Here is a 16,010-nt window from a genome sequence, read left to right as displayed (position 1 = left end):
TTGGGGGGGGGGGGGAGCTGACTCCCCAAAAGCTGCCAAGTGTAACATCTCCAAGTAGACTGACTGAGCAACAAATGAGGCCAGCATGTATCCAAACATCAGTAGATTCCATGAAGTAAGACTTTCCTACTTCCTTCTCATACTGCAGCCCATTGATCCCCCTCAAATTTTGTTCCTGGGGTCAGTGGGCCCTCGGGAATATCACTGGAGTCACAGTGGGGCACTGAAGTGGGAGAAGGGAATTAGCAGGAAATGCTGCCCCCTCTTATAATGCTACCCTTTGGAACTGTGAGGCTAGATCCGTGCCAAGGTAATTTAGTCAGAAGTGTTACATATCAAGACTTCACCTATATCATCATAAGGCTAAGCAGGGCAGCTAGGGCTTTTTAACTCAGGAGAAAAGATGACTAAGTTGGAACGTGATAGTTGCTCATAAAATCATGAAACGTGGAAATAAGGAAGAGAACCTTTATATTCTCATTATACTAGAACAGTCAGGGTCAGTCTATGATTGGCAACACAGACAAAAGAAAGTAATTCTTCATACAACAAATAATTAACTTACAGAATTCATTAACACTGGATGTAGTGACAGCAATTAGCTTTTCAGAACCTTAACAGAAATTCATGAACATTTCCATCTATCAGTGGCTACTATGCAAGATAACTCAGATCTCCCATCTTTAGAGATAATATTCCTCTATTAGACCCATGAGACAAACAACACAGGTTGGTTGGATGGCCATTAATGGAAAACAGCTGCTAGGACAGATATACTGGTCAGATCCAATAAAGCAGTTCTTCTTTTCTTATTAATTAGCTTGAGAAATTCTAATCACAAATTACATTAAGCTCTGGAATAAAGCACTCCTTTTGCCCTGTCACTCACACAATGCCAGTTTCATGTGAAACTGGGGCAAAACAGGAGACTGGACTAAACGGACCACTGGTCTGATCTAGCAGGGCTCCTCTTATGCTCTTATGAACAACAGCATGTCTACATGTCACTGAGCTCTCCCTCCAGGACTATAAGTAAAAGATCTTATTTGAAGTATCCAGCATATATGGCTAAGCAGAATGGGAATCACAAACTGCTGAAAACACAAACAGGCAGAAGTGGCAGAATGTATAGATGGCCACAGCCCCTTACAAAGTTGAGTGCACTTAAAAATCACTTGCAGTGCTCTTGGGCACACCTAACTATGCTGAACTGTAGCCATTCAACAGCATGATACACACTGATGTCTTTATTCTTATTGTTTTGGAGTGCTATGGTACGTTAAATGGAAGGAGTCGCTGAATTTGAGTGAAGACGGTTATCAGAACAGTTTCAGTTCCCAGTGGCTGCTTTTATGCTGCCATCTTATAACAATGAGCAATGGACCAATGCCAACATATATGACGTGCTGAGCATCACCCACATTTCCACCAAATAGCCATTGAACACTCTAGTGGCACAGGATTATCTTACCAACTGACTGGTTAAATATCAAAACTTTGCCATCTTCTGATATTAAAAGGTTGTTACAGATGGCACTGTATGTGCTAGAAGGCTACATCTCGTTTGAAACTGGCTGTGAATGAACACACAGTCCTAGCACACATGCCTTCAAATAAGTTGGTTTTTTCCCCCTTCCCCAATGGAAACTATCAAATCAGTTGAATATGGGGCTTGTTTGCTCTTCTGTTTGTGTATTTTAAAGGTGCTTAGTGGGGGGGGGGAGGTTTGAGCTTGCATGCACTTTCCAGCAATTAACAGACACATATCTTCTGATGAGGTATTTGTTCTGTAATCAAGGGTAGATGCTAGTTTAACTTTCTTAATTTTAATTAATTGCGGAAAACAATTTTTTTTGGCAGGAAAAGGGTCCCAGCAGAGCATATTGAACTAGATACAAACCACTTGCTTACTACATCAATAAATCCTAACAGTCCTCAGACAATACTTTCACAGCAAAGGGCTTGGTGGGAAGGCAGCACAACTTCTTAATGCACTGCCTAATAAACCAACATTTTAATAGCTAATCCTTTGGGCTATAACTCATGGTGGAAACACTTAACTTGCATTAGGAGTAATGGGAACTATATGTACCACCTAGTGAGCAATGCACTGCTGTTACATAGATTTTCTTGTAAGCATAAGCAACCCTACCAGGTGTGAGTATCCTGAAAATGACTCCCACACCAGTGGTCTCCCATATTTAAAAAAACAGATAAAACAAATGGAAACCCAAAAGAAACTTGTGGGAGCAGCTATCCCATTTCCCCCACCTTTGCTTCCTCCCTTTCCCCCCTACTTCTCCCTCCGGCCACCTCTTCTCTTATTCCTGTCCTCCATGCCGATCACTTTCTCTCTTTCTGCCTCCCACCCCATCACTCTCTCCTTCTGTCCCCATAATTCTCCCAGCCTCCTACCTGCTTCCCCCCCGCCCCAGTAGCAGTGGTTGTGGTGGTGCTTCCAGCCACCCACCTGCTTCCTCTTCCCACAGTAGCAGTGGTGGCAACGGCTCTCCAGGAATCACAACAGATCTCCCAACTACAAAGATCAGTTCCCTTAGACCTGCCAGCTCCAGGGTGGGAAATTCCAGAGATTTGGGGGTGGAGCCTTGGAAGGGTGAAGTTTAGGGAAGGAAGCAAGCTCAGCAGGGTACAATGCCATAGACACCCTCCAAAACAGCCATTTTATCCAGGGGAACTAATCTCTGCCATCTGGAGATTAGTTATAACTATGGGGGATCTCCAGCTCTCACCTGGAGGTTGGCAATGCTATTTACCATGGAGGAAATGGCTGCTTTAGTGGGTGGACTCTATGGCATTATACCCTTCTGAGGTCCCTCCCCTCCTCAAACCCCATCTCCCCATGCTCCACTCCTCAAATCTCCAGGAATTTCCCAACCTGGAGTTGGCAACACTATCTCCTTCCCACCCAAGAACCAACCAGTCTTTATCTGCCCCTCTGTCTTCAACTTTCCGCTTCCTTCCCCCTGCAACCTTTACCTAGGAAAATGACAGTCTTTCTCCACAATGGAGACTAAAGCATCTTCTTCTCTCCTCCTTTTTAATCCGCAAAACAACCTTGTGAGGTAGGTTAGGCTGAAAGTATTCCAAAATCAACCAGTAAGCTTCCACAGGAAGATCTGAGCCTTGGTCTCGCAGACCCTACTTTGAAGCTCTAACTACTAAACCTCACTGGATTTCATAGGGTGGCTGCTATTGAGCAATAGCAAGCAGCAAGTCCTAGTTGAGTAATGCAAGTTGGGTAATATCAAATCACTCAGAGGCTGCTCTCGGGCCAAGGGTTGCCAGCCTCCAGGTGAAACCTGGAGATCCCCCAGTATTACAACAAAACTCCAGACAACAGAGATCTGTCCCCCTGGAGAAAATGACTGCTTTGGAGGGTGGACTCTGTGACATTATACCATGCTGAGGCCTCTTCCTTTCCCAAACCCTGCACTCAGACCGCACCACAAAATCTCCAGGAACTTCCCAACCCAGAGCTGACAAACTTAGTCAGGGCTTGCCCCAATGAATTCCTCCTCAAAGGCCAAAATAGGCCTGGAATGGACCTTGCCCCTCCCCTGCCTTTTTACTTAAAAAAAACCTCAGCCTGGAATACTGTGGTTGTCTAGCAATAGCCACTGAGGGAATCCATTTTTAAAGCTACAGGCTCTCCTTTTATCATTTTTGTATTTTTAAAGTCCCCCCCCTTTTTTTTTAGATTTCACATTTTTCTGCAAACCTGGAGCCCTTTTCAGGTTTGTAGAAAGATCTGTCTTGCCCGTTCATAGTAACAATCACCAAATTTAAATATCCAAAGATATGCCAGCTTTGCTATTAGAATATAAAATATTCTAAATCAGTGGACAGTTACTCAGGTGGTCTACACTATGGGGTTTACTCTTAATCATCACTCACCCCTAGTATCAGGTAATGGCTGAATTTGAGTGCTTCATTTACAGTGCCATCGAAGTAGGGTTACTCCATTATAAATACACTGGAGTTAATGGGCTTTGAAAGGTGAGTCTCTGCTTTGGATGGCATTGTTAGCATATTTGTTCCAGGAATAAGGAAATGACAGCAATTAAAAATTAATTGCTTAATAGCGACCTAAGGAATTTTAAAAGGTTCCCAAACACTGAAATCAGAACAATTAAAAACATTAAAATTATAAAATAATTCAATAAAAACACATAAAAAAATAACACTAGAACCAGAGAGGAGGGCCAATAGCTGTTATTTGGAGTATGCCGAACAAAACAAAAAGTTTTCACCTGTAGGCAGAAGATACCAGTAGAGGGAGACAGACAAACCTCCCTGAAGAAAGAGTTCCAAAGTTTTTGGTGCCATAACCGAGAAAGCCCTTTCTCAGGTCACTGCCTGTCTAGCCTTAGATAGTAGGGGCAACCGAAGCAGGGCCTCCAAAGACAACCAGAGTGAGTATGTAGGTTCATATGGGAGAAGGCAGTCCTTAAGGTATGTTGGTTCCAGGCTGTCAATAGCAGCACCTTGAATTGAGCCCAGAAGCAAACTGGAACCCAGTGCAGATGGAACAAGACTGGAGTGATAGGGTCTCTACAAACCACTCCAGTCAACACTCTATCCACAGCATTCTGTACCAACTGTGGCTTCCAGACAGTCTTCAAGGGCAACCACTCTCACACCCTAACATAGGAAAAGTATTTTAAATGGGAACCATTCATGTGCTTGCTTCATCTAGATGTTACCAGGGCATGCATCACAATGGCAAGATCTTTTCCACTCAGGTAGAACCACAGCTGGCTCACCAGTCGAAACCCCTGAAAGACACCCCTGGCCACCACTGCCACCTGTTAATCCAACTGGAGGCCTAGGTCCAGGAGCACCCCCAAGCTCCAAACCTTTAGGAGGGTCGCAACCCCATCCATAACAGGGGATAACCCATTTCCCAGGCTATACCTTCCCACCACCACTGTTTTGTCAGGATTGATTTTCAGCTTGTTAGTCCTCATGCATCCCAAAACTACCTCCAGGCACTTGATCATGGTTTCCACATCATCCCTGGGATCTACAGCTAGTGCAAGATAGACCTGAGTGTCATCAGCATACTGGTGGGGACTCAACCCAAATCTCCAGATAAGCTCTCCAAGTGGCTTTACATAGATGTTTAAAAAGCACAGGAGACAAGATTGAACCTTGGTGAACCCATAGGCCAGAGGCCAAGGGTAGTGCAGCAGTCCCCCAGCACCACACTCTGACATCTACCATCAAGGTAGGATTGAAACCATCACAGAACACTGCCTTCCAGTCCCAGTCCTGAAAGACTGGGAAAATGGGTCCAGAAGGATACCATGAATTGATGAGAGGCTTTGGCAGTGTCTTCAACCATACTTTCTCCCTCCTCTTAACTGTTGAGGCAGTCATTGAGAATATGCAAAAACAAAACTAAGTTTCATTAGCACCAGTATGTCTTCTCCCCGCCCCACCACATCACCTCCAAATATAAGAACAAGAGTAATTCTTCCATTTCCATTGGAAAAACAAAACTGTGACTACACTAATTTGGTGTTAATAGTGAACACTGGAAAAGGCACAGAAAAAAGAGGGGAAAGACTTGCAACCAACACGGGAAAAAATCCCCAAACCAAACAAAAATATATAATTAAGGCATATTATGAAAGTATATGGAAGGATAAAAGTAAGTGGACAGTTGAAAACTGGCACAGCTATCTGTTTGAATTTATACAGTCAGACATCACGGCAACTCTACGTAAGGAGTTAACATGGGAAGGAAAATCCGCAGAAGTCCGGAAAAGATGGAAGACCTACATAGATTGGATATCCAAGGAAGGAAGAAAAGACATTCAGTGGAATAGGTGGTGTACACTGGAAAAGGCACAGAAAAAAGAGGGGAAAGACTTGCAACCAACACGGGGAAAAATCCCCAAAGCAAAAAAAATATATAATTAAGGCATATTACGAAAGTATATGGAAGGATAAAAGTAAGTGGACAGTTGAAAACTGGCACAGCTATCTGTTTGAATTTATACAGTCAGACATCACGGCAACTCTACGTAAGGAGTTAACATGGGAAGGAAAATCCGCAGAAGTCCGGAAAAGATGGAAGAGCTACATAGATTGGATATCCAAGGAAGGAAGAAAAGAAATTCAGTGGAAGATTCAGACTATGTGCCCGTGGCTGGGGATAAAGGACTAAAGACAATATGAAGATAGGGAGGGGAAGAGGGAGGGAAGGGGGGGAAGAAAACTGTAAGAAGTTGAACAATAGGTGGTGTACAAGTAATGGATAAAACCAATAAAAATATATTTTAAAAAAGAAAGTGTATACCTCAACCTATTTTGCTTTTTGTATGGTGCATAGTGAAATAAGAAACTGTCAATCTCTTGTTATTTTGCTTATCTCAACTGGATAACACGTCCTCCTGCATAACTCCCTAATTTTTCTCTGTCCATTCCGATATATACCCCTACTCTAAAGTATTCAAGCACATTTGAATATAGAAGGTTGCAGCAAGGCTGTTAACAACAGGACATTTTGGAGGTCATTAATTCATAGAGTCACCATATGTTGGAAGTGACTTGACAGTACATAACACACACAGTATTTGTATATGAAAGTAACAAAGCTAATGCACTTGAACTGCTGTTCCTTCAGGGTTTTTTTTTTCTTAACCTGAAGCATCTAACATAGTCAGAAGTTAAATAGCTGACTCCATCGCTTATACTGAGAACATGAACATTAATACAAGTTATTTACTTAAATGGCTTCCTTTTACGGGATATACTTTGAAGCGTTCGTCCCACTTGCTGCCTCCGGTGCCGAACAAGTATCAGGATATAATTACGTTTTTGTAAGTTAACTTGAAAGATAGACAGAGGCTTTAGAACTGTTATGATAATGTAAATTTCATTGATAAGTTGTTCAAGGAAGTACCGCAACTTTTTGTAGCTTATTATGCTGCTCAGTGTTAACTGTGTTGTGTGTTGTGTTAAGGTTTAATGTTGTAAAATAATAAAAATATTTTGCCAACATGGTCAGAAGTTCAAATTTTACAAGTCATCCCTCAACATGTGTTGTGGTAGTTTCTGAGCAGGTTGTATTCCTAGTTAGCAAGCGCTGTGATCCACTCGTCACAAGCGTGCAGAAGACACATGCAAAGAAAAAATAGCTGCATATATAAATATTATGGGTCACACTGATACAGAAGAAAAAAACATTGGGTTCGAAGGGACAAATTTTGCAGATTCCCCTGTCCTGCGGCACTCCTACAACTTTCCCTCCATGTCACTCTTGAGGCTCCTTTGTTCCCCAAGAAGTAGTGACGGGGGGCATTTGGAGCCGCAGCAGGAGGGGGAAGCAGGGAAGTCATGCTTCTGTGCATGAGTTTTAGACGGGCTCCAGCCTATCAACTCTCAGGTAAGTAGGATCCAAGACAGGTAGTGTACTTATCTTGCATAATTATTATTCTTTAAATAATGCATTCTTTTTTAAAATGTTCCCATGACCTATAAAGGCAAGGGTACATTCTTGCTGCAGTTTACAGAGCTATTTGATGTTATTTACCTCTAAACATCAAGTATGGAAAGCAACACTGTCTTATACTGAGTCAAGCCACTAGTCTACCGACCAGTAGTTAGTACTGTTTTACTTTGACTTGCAGTGACTTTCCAGGATCTCAGAAAGAGGTCTTTCATATCCCCACTACTAATTCTGGGGACTGAATCTGGGACCTTGTACATGGAAAGAGAAAATGCTCTTCCACTGAGCCATGGCTCCCCAACCAAAATGTGCAACAATAGGAATAAAAAAAAAGAAGTGCACACTTCAGCTGAGACAGTATCACGCACGGTGATGTGGTTGAGGTTTTGAGCCATTGCCTGACTGCCCTGCTTAAATAACTAAGGATGCACAACCTGAAACTGAATCCTGATAAGGCAGAGAGGGGGACACCGGCTGGAAAGGCTGAGGACTTGAAGGGAATTTGATGGGATTCAGCTAACCCTCACTGATTTAGCTAAGAGCCTAGGTGTTATATTGGGGCTAGGATCATTGTGGGAAAAGCAAGTTAATGCATCTGCAAGACGTGTTTTCTTCTACCTTCATTGAGCCTGGAAAATGGATCCCTATCTTGACTCCACTAATCTGCACACAGATCCATGCCACCTTTAAGGTAACCTTAAGACTAGACTACAGTAATGCACTCTACATAAGACTGCCCTTAAAGTTAACTTGGAAACTCCAGTTGGCAAGAATGACACAGAGTATTATACCTATTCTGCAGTCACTCTACTGGCTACCATTCAGATAGCTCGTGCAATTCAACACACTGGTTTTCATGTACAAAGCCCTTCATGACCTTGGACCCACTTATCTGCACAATGGCATGCTATGCTATGCTATGCTATGCTATGACCTCACAAAACAGCAACTAAGCCTTTTGAAAGTACCATCCTGCACATAGGTAAAAATAACAGTGATTATTATATGACCTTGCTCTGTTGTGGCCTACAGAAGATTCCTATAAACTTCTATAGTTCCACAGAATGTATAAAACAGTAAGGTTCAGGAGGGCATTTTTATAAAGGAAACAGGGCTGTAGTTATAATGGCATGGTTCAGAAGGGGGTTTTTTAACAGTGTCGGATTGTTGTTTGTTGTACTGTTTATTGTATGTATTATCTTGCTTTTGCTGCTTTGTCTTCAGCTTTTCCAATTTCTGCCATTGTTGTTCATATCTTAGACTGGTATTTTTTTATCTGTGTTATCTTCCAGTTTTGTAATCCTAGCCCTATTGCATTACTTATTGGGTGGCTTATGCTATCTGATTGCATTGTTTTTATGTTTTGTAATCCAACTTAAATCTCAGTGAGAAAGGCAAGCTGTAAATTAATTAAGTAATTAATTAATTATGATCATTAATTTGCCAGTTTGCTATATGGACTCAAAGTTATCAGCATAAGGACCAGCACAGTCCCCCATCCAGACTGCAAGAATTGTGTTGAATCAGTGGGCCTGAAAACCTAAAATTCCTCTATCAACTTATTTAGTTAAAATAAGTATTACCCTGCCTGCCCCTTGTAGCTGAAATCAGCTTACAATTCCAAAAACTAAAAAAAGATGTAAAATACAATAAAGCCCCATTTATCCCCCAGCCCAAGAAAAGGCCTGAAGCTTTATTTCCATTGAAAGCCCTCAACAACAACAACAAAAAAGAGTCTTACATAGCCCTCTAAAAACCCACAACACACTAATTTAGGAACAACGGTACTAAAGTCAATGGGCTGAATCCACATGATAATCTTTGCTAAAAGAAGGCCCTTCTGTTAGCAGAATGGTGTTTCCTCGTCCTACAGACCACCCATCTCCCCAAAATGCTGCTCTTGGGGACAGAGAAGCCCTAGGAACAGTATGAGAGGTGAACTGGAGGTCTGTAGCACTAGCAGGCGATTGGTGACAATCAACCCTCCTTTCTGTTAGCAAAAGATCATCATCAGGATCCAACACTACAACTATTCCAGAGTGACTTGTGTACAGCAAAAAAGAGCAGTGAAACATGCATATAGGTGCCCAAATGACAGCTAAAAAACTCCTTTCAAATGCCATGGGTAGACTTCCTAAAGTATTTTTAATAATAATCTAAGATTTCATAGTGTCTTTTATTTTTGGTATGGGAACTTATCCTATCCTAGTTTGACAGTAAAGGCTTCCTCTAAGGAAGTCTGGGAATTATAGTTTGGCAAGATTCCAAGATTTCTCTGCAACCACTAAGACATAGAGTTTGAAGGGAGCCAACCGGTTCTCTAACCCACTCTTGTATCCTCTAGTATTCCTGGTAGATATTTGTGCAATTCTTTTTCATCATCTTGGTGGGATTTTTCACAACATCTCAAAATAGCTTACTCCTAGGTTGGACTGAATCTACCCAAGCACCACCCCCAGTAGGGCTGTTGATACTTTCCCATTGGTTATAATAAAGAATAACACAGTCATAGCACCATCTGCTGTTGGACAACACAATAATCATGAAATGGATTTTTATGTACTTCAGCAGCTATTCAATAAACTCCAGTGCACTTTGAAAGCATATATACTACAAATTTATTTTTACTTTATACCAGTTTAATTAGGATGACATTCTCCAAAGAGTTTCAGAAACTGTAGTTTTTGATGGAATGAGAATAGATCCCACCTCTCACAGAACTGCAGTTCCCAAAATTTCTTCGAAAGCAATGATTGCTGGTATTATAGCATCCATTAGTTTGACTGTCTGGTCTAATCAGCGGGGATTTAAAAACACTCTCTTTTATCCAATGTCTTGCCAATACAAGTTACAAAGCAAGGTTACCTAAAAGGAATGTCAGCTTAAAATATGTTAACCTGCTTGTGTTGTAACTAATTTGGATTTCGTATTTGCTACTAGCAACCTGCTTTCTCTTGCATTAGAATCAGTGAGCTGTCATCAAAAAAGAAAAGTTCTTTAAACAACAGGCAACTGTATCAGCCATGTCAATAGAACATGTTCTACACTAAGATCTCCAGTGCTTTCTCAGAAGCTTCACTGAATTCAGTTGGGACATCTCTAGAGTAAGCAGTCTGAAGATGCAATCTGAAACAGAGCTATATATTTCTAAATCCGTTGAAGTCAATGCTTAAAAGGATGTAACTTTTCCTATGACTGTGCTGTCAGTCTTGAAAAGTTTCAGATTCTAGATCCAGGAGATATAAATTTAGAAGCCTTAGACATATAATTGCCCAAGTCTGGAATAATGATGATGATGATGATGATGATATGTATTTTACCACTCTGGTTAGCAAATTCTGAATTCTTCTTCGAATCTAAGGAGCCCTCCTCCAACCTTTGAATCTTCTTCTATTTGAGTTGGAAGAAGGCTTCACATTTTGCTGACCAGAGTGGTAATATACAGTCCAATCCCACCATTTAAAAGTTTGGAACATTGTTGTATGCTGAAAACTTAAAGCACTGTCTGGATAACCTGAACAACACAGCTTCATCCACAAGCCAGATTCACAAACCATTTAAATTTAAACAAGTTGGTGAGACTCATTTATACTGTACGCAACAACAAACTCTGGTAATATTCTTGGTAATCCATCTGGTATGATAGATACGTTTTCAACCAAGTTTTAATTACATTCACACATTACATTTTTTGGATGTACACCCAAAAACCTCAACAAAGTCTGAAGAGGTGCTGATGTACAGAATGCTCTTAAACTTTGTAAAAGTGCATCAGTCAGCAGATGCAACGGAGCATTCCTGCAATGTGAGAAGAACAATGTGCCATGTGATCCTATCCTGGTACTGGAACCAGTACATTTATTTGCCAGTCTAGCAGACCATTCCTTCTGCTTAAGTCAATGGTCCAGCTATAACACTGACTCGTCACCAAACCAAATATGATGATCAGCAATGTCCTGTGGGCTCTCATACTCCTTCCCATCCCTCCTATTAGGGTTGCTAGGTCTGAGTTGGAAAATACCTGGAGACTTTGGGGGTGGAGCCAGGAGAGGGCAGGGTTTGGGGAGGGCATAGTACAGTGCCACAGAGTCCACCCTTCAAAGCAGCCATTTTCTCCAGGGGAGCTGATCTCTGTCAGCTGGAGATCAGTTGTAAAAGCGGGAGATCCCCAGGCCCCACCTGGAGGCTGGCAATCCTACCTCTTGTGCAGGAAATCCCCTGTTCTCTTTAAATTTTAGAAGTCAACATGGGTTTGCATTACCTCTACACCAAAAATTTTCTTAATGATGTGTGTGTGTGTGTGTGTGTGTGTGTGTGTAAAGTGCCGTCAAGTTGTAGCCAACTCATCGTGACCCCAGCAAGGGGCTTTCAAGGCAAGTGAGAAGCAGAGGTGGTCTGCCATTGCCTTCCTCTGCAGTCTTCCTTGGAGGTCTCCCATCTAAGTACAAACCAGGACTGATCCTGATTAGCTTCTGAAATCTGATGAGATTGGGCTTCCCTCCCTTTGTTACTGGTAGTTATAACCAAATGACAATTCAAGTCTCTAGTCAGCAAAAGGCTTATAAAATAGGATCTGGTACTATCATTAATGAAAACTTCAGTCCAGTTATAATGCTAACCACCAGATCTCTCCAGATCTAAAAGGCAGAATGCAAAGGATATCCATGCAAGAGGAAGGAGAGTGAGGAACACACAAGAGCACAACATTGCTCCTAACTGCGAACCATGATGATTAGGCAGAATTTCAATTGAACCAGGCCCACTGAAGTAAGCGGGTTTGGGCCCAAATACTCTAGTTCCACTGTGCTGCGGACTAGATTCTCCTGCAGCACTTTGAAGGTAAACATCAAAACTCTGGATTATGGAGGACAGTGACTGATGTCTAGCTATTTTTGCCCAGGTGGCATTTGTAGCTAACTGTGAACTTAGGGACGGTCAGAGATTGTCAGGTTCTAAGGAAAGCATTTGGCAGGGGTGGGGTGGGGATATTGACAAGACAAGTCTGTGCTGTCCTCTATGAGAACTGCAAGATTGCCTCTTCATCAAAAATTCTGCAACAGAATATGTAGGGCTGGGTCACAAGATACAGGTACATTTGGAGGTCAAAGTACTTTTTGTCCCACCTCAGTGGCCACTTAAGTACTCATCCAACTAAAATGTGCACAGTTTGAATTGTATGCAGAAATTCATCAATAAATCTTATCTCCTATTTGATTTTGTTTTGTTTATTTTTGTTTTTTAAAAAACCTTTTTTCACATGCAAAACAAAAAAAAGTCCTGGAAGAAAGAATTGAAGCAGTAAAACTCAAAAATCAGCTGGTGGTTAGAAGCACTAATAAATAAACATTGCTGCACGAGGCATACCGATATTTATACCATACCATATAGTTGTTTTATGCTCTGGAAGTGGTTTTTAGTATACTCTAACAAAAAAAAAAAGACCATGCATAATCCATATTTAGAGACAAACTTCCATCTTTTTTCCATTGAACACTTTTCATGCAAGAAAATATTCAGTGCAAGAGCAAACCATTACACTTGTTCGGGGGGGGGGGGAGAGAAAAGGATAAAGAAAAGCCTAACACATAACAGGAGGAAATGAGAACCAAACTAACATAAATCATGTCAACTTTATTGAACCACAACAGAATCTATATGCTAAAATGACCTGTTTTTTGCTTACGAATGCCTGGTGTATAAGAAAAAAAAACTGTTTGGGCCTGTTCAAAGCAAAACAAATAGAAACTACCATGAGATATGTATAAAGCTGAACAATAATAAATTCAGTTCTGCAAGCATTCTTAATTGAATATTGCCGCACCAGAGAAGCAGCCAGTGTAGCCTACCAAAAAGAGAGAAAAAGAGAAAAAAAGAATGCAGTTGGTACTGTACATCTTGACTATATCCTTCCTGACTATGCCACTTTTTCTTTAGACACTGATCTTTCAGACTCCTTGTTCACTGAACCCTAACCCCCGGTATGGTCCAGATACTGCAGCTTCAAAACGTAACCTATGCAGTGGAAGGAAATACGAAAATAAAGCGAACTGATCACGTCTTAGATCTTTATGCTTGACCTGACATGAATATTCATTTCTGCCCAGTAGCTGAAAGGCTTTTGCACTGTGTTATTTTGAGTCACACACACACACACACACTTGTGCTCTAAGTAAAATTCTTCTGAATTTCCGCTTCCTTCATCATCCTAAAACTACTCTGAGGTTGAAATCCTGAAATCACTACCCTTGGAGTAAGGTCCACCGAATAAAAGGGGACTTAGTTCTGAGTAGACCTGCTTTGGAGAGCTCCTTAAAATTAGGTTAGATTGGCTTGTCACAATATTAGTTTCTACATTTTTTTTTCATAGAGATCTGTAATTATGTTAGAACATCTCACACATCTGTGCTTTGGAAACCTCTGTCAACCCAGCAAATGCAATCGCATGGAAACCAATGTCCTCCAGCTATCAGACAATTGATTTTTGCAGGATTCTGCTCATGTGTAGCTTTAGGGACATGGGATATGTTCATTTGTCAGGCAGTTCACTTATGCTTCACTAGCAGAGAGTATGTTTTTACATTTTCCAGTACTAAATATTTTACCATCACCCCCAACACTCTCCCATATACCCAAGAAACTACACAAATAAAGCCACGCTCCAACCAAAGTTAATCACTTTCAACCCAACGCATTTGAACGGGAATGTCACGTCCATGCTAGTATCTCCACCACTAAAATCTCCACCATTAAAATTATAAATTAATATGTTAAGTTATGCAGTACTGAAATATCTTCTCTCTCAAGATTATGCCATATATGCCATAACATTGCCCTCTATGGATTATTAAAAACGGGTGTAACCACGACTTATTGGAACTGTTTTTAAAAGATGGCAAAAACAGAACCCACACGTAAGAAAGACAAGGGAAAAGTGAGTTTCAGGTAGGCAGCTGTGTTAGTCTGTAGTAGCAAAACAAACTTCAACTCCACCAGCACCTTAATGACCAATAACATTTCCTAGGGTATAAGCTTTTGTGAGTCAAAGCTCCCTTTATCAGAAAGGGAAAAGAGAAAGGATCACTAACAGCTTAGGTTATACCATAGGAAGTTATAGTATAAAATCTTTGAATCCAAAGAGCTCCACTTGCTGTTTTCATATGTATTCTTCCACAATGTACTACTGGAAAAAATATCTCATGATTGGTCTAAATGCCGTATTACATGAAATCCACTGTTGTAGAATGTAATTCCTAAACTGATGGCAAACTAGATGCAGATCAAACAATCTGGATGAAATTATCCGAAAGCTGTAAGCACACTGCGCCGTTAACTCCAGTTGGGAAATCTATGGTTAATGATCGAAAACCCACAAGGAAGCTGCAACGCTTGTCAATCAAACACACTTTTGCAGACTGTTCTCCTTTTAAAATCCCCCATGTAAATGCTACCAAAACATAGGACAAGAATGGACACTTATGTGGCATATATCATTTGGGAAGACGGCGGACTTTCTGAATTCCAAAGCTTTCCTTGTTAAACAAAGTGGCGAGGTCATGTAAAACTTAAGGGAATCACTCCAATTCCACCTGACAGCTGTCCTGCAGTTCCTTTTTTAAACAAGTTTATAAACATTCCATGCATGTTGACATTTAAACATAAAACAGACATTAATGCAAGAAATCTGGGTTACCAAAGAAATCCAGCATAAGTTTTTAACAGTAGACACTAGTAAGATCTTCTGCAATACATTTTTCAGATTTCTGAAAGCAATGCTGTTTTACAACTCCTTGCAGGAGTTAAAACATCTATTCTCCAATAAAGGAGAAAACAGGAGTGGGGTGGTAATGTTTTGGGTTTCCCCCAAAAAAAATATGGAAGTCAAATCTAAATGAAATGGGGATGCCACTGTGATAGGAACTCTCCAGCGCCTGAAGCACTTTATGTCTGCTGAAGCTGGATTCACAGAAACAGATATATGAATTACGTGCCTTTCTGCTCTCAAGTTCACATGCATCTTGCTTAGTGTTTTGGCAGGCTGGGATGTCGCAAAAACTGGATGATCAGATGGATTCTCTCCTTTAAAAGAAATCAGGGCCAACGTTTTGAGACAGAGCATCCTTTTTTTTAAATGAATGTGTACACACACTGGTCTGTACGCTGTTCCAGTTGGGGTGGTACGTGCAATCAAGCAGATCAGATACTAACTTGACTTGGCACCAATGTATGGATGCATGGAGACATTTCCACAGAATGTATGCATTACGAGATGATAACAGACATTTACAACCCGGAATATAGGAGCAGGGCAGCCTCAAGTGACATCACCAGATCAACTGCAGTGTCAAGCCACGCCAATATATTATCCCGCACACCACAGCTTTGAAAGCCTCTTTTTCTGCTCTAGCCATTAGAAAGCACTTGTGACTGCAAATACAAGGGGATCTTTCCAAACACAGACAAGGCATGCCATATCCTGTTGGCAAACAGGAGGTATTGTGAGGGCTGCTCACTTGATCAAGACATTCATATTTCC

At 41.1% G+C, this 16,010-nt stretch overlaps 1 protein-coding gene across 3 annotated transcripts in view; it reads right to left on the bottom strand.

Moving 5' to 3' along the window:
- GRIA4 (glutamate receptor, ionotropic, AMPA 4) overlaps positions 1-16,010 on the bottom strand; it is a 329,532-nt gene that overhangs the window by 311,854 nt on the left and 1,668 nt on the right. The gene's annotated exons all lie outside the window — the stretch shown is intronic.

This window comes from Gekko japonicus, unplaced genomic scaffold (genome assembly GCF_001447785.1).
Source record: "Gekko japonicus isolate JY-2015 unplaced genomic scaffold, Gekko_japonicus_V1.1 scaffold1448, whole genome shotgun sequence".
NCBI classification, from domain to species: Eukaryota; Metazoa; Chordata; class Lepidosauria; order Squamata; family Gekkonidae; genus Gekko; species Gekko japonicus.
Note: the sequence above shows the minus strand (reverse complement) of the source record. Positions and strands in the feature narration are given on the sequence as shown.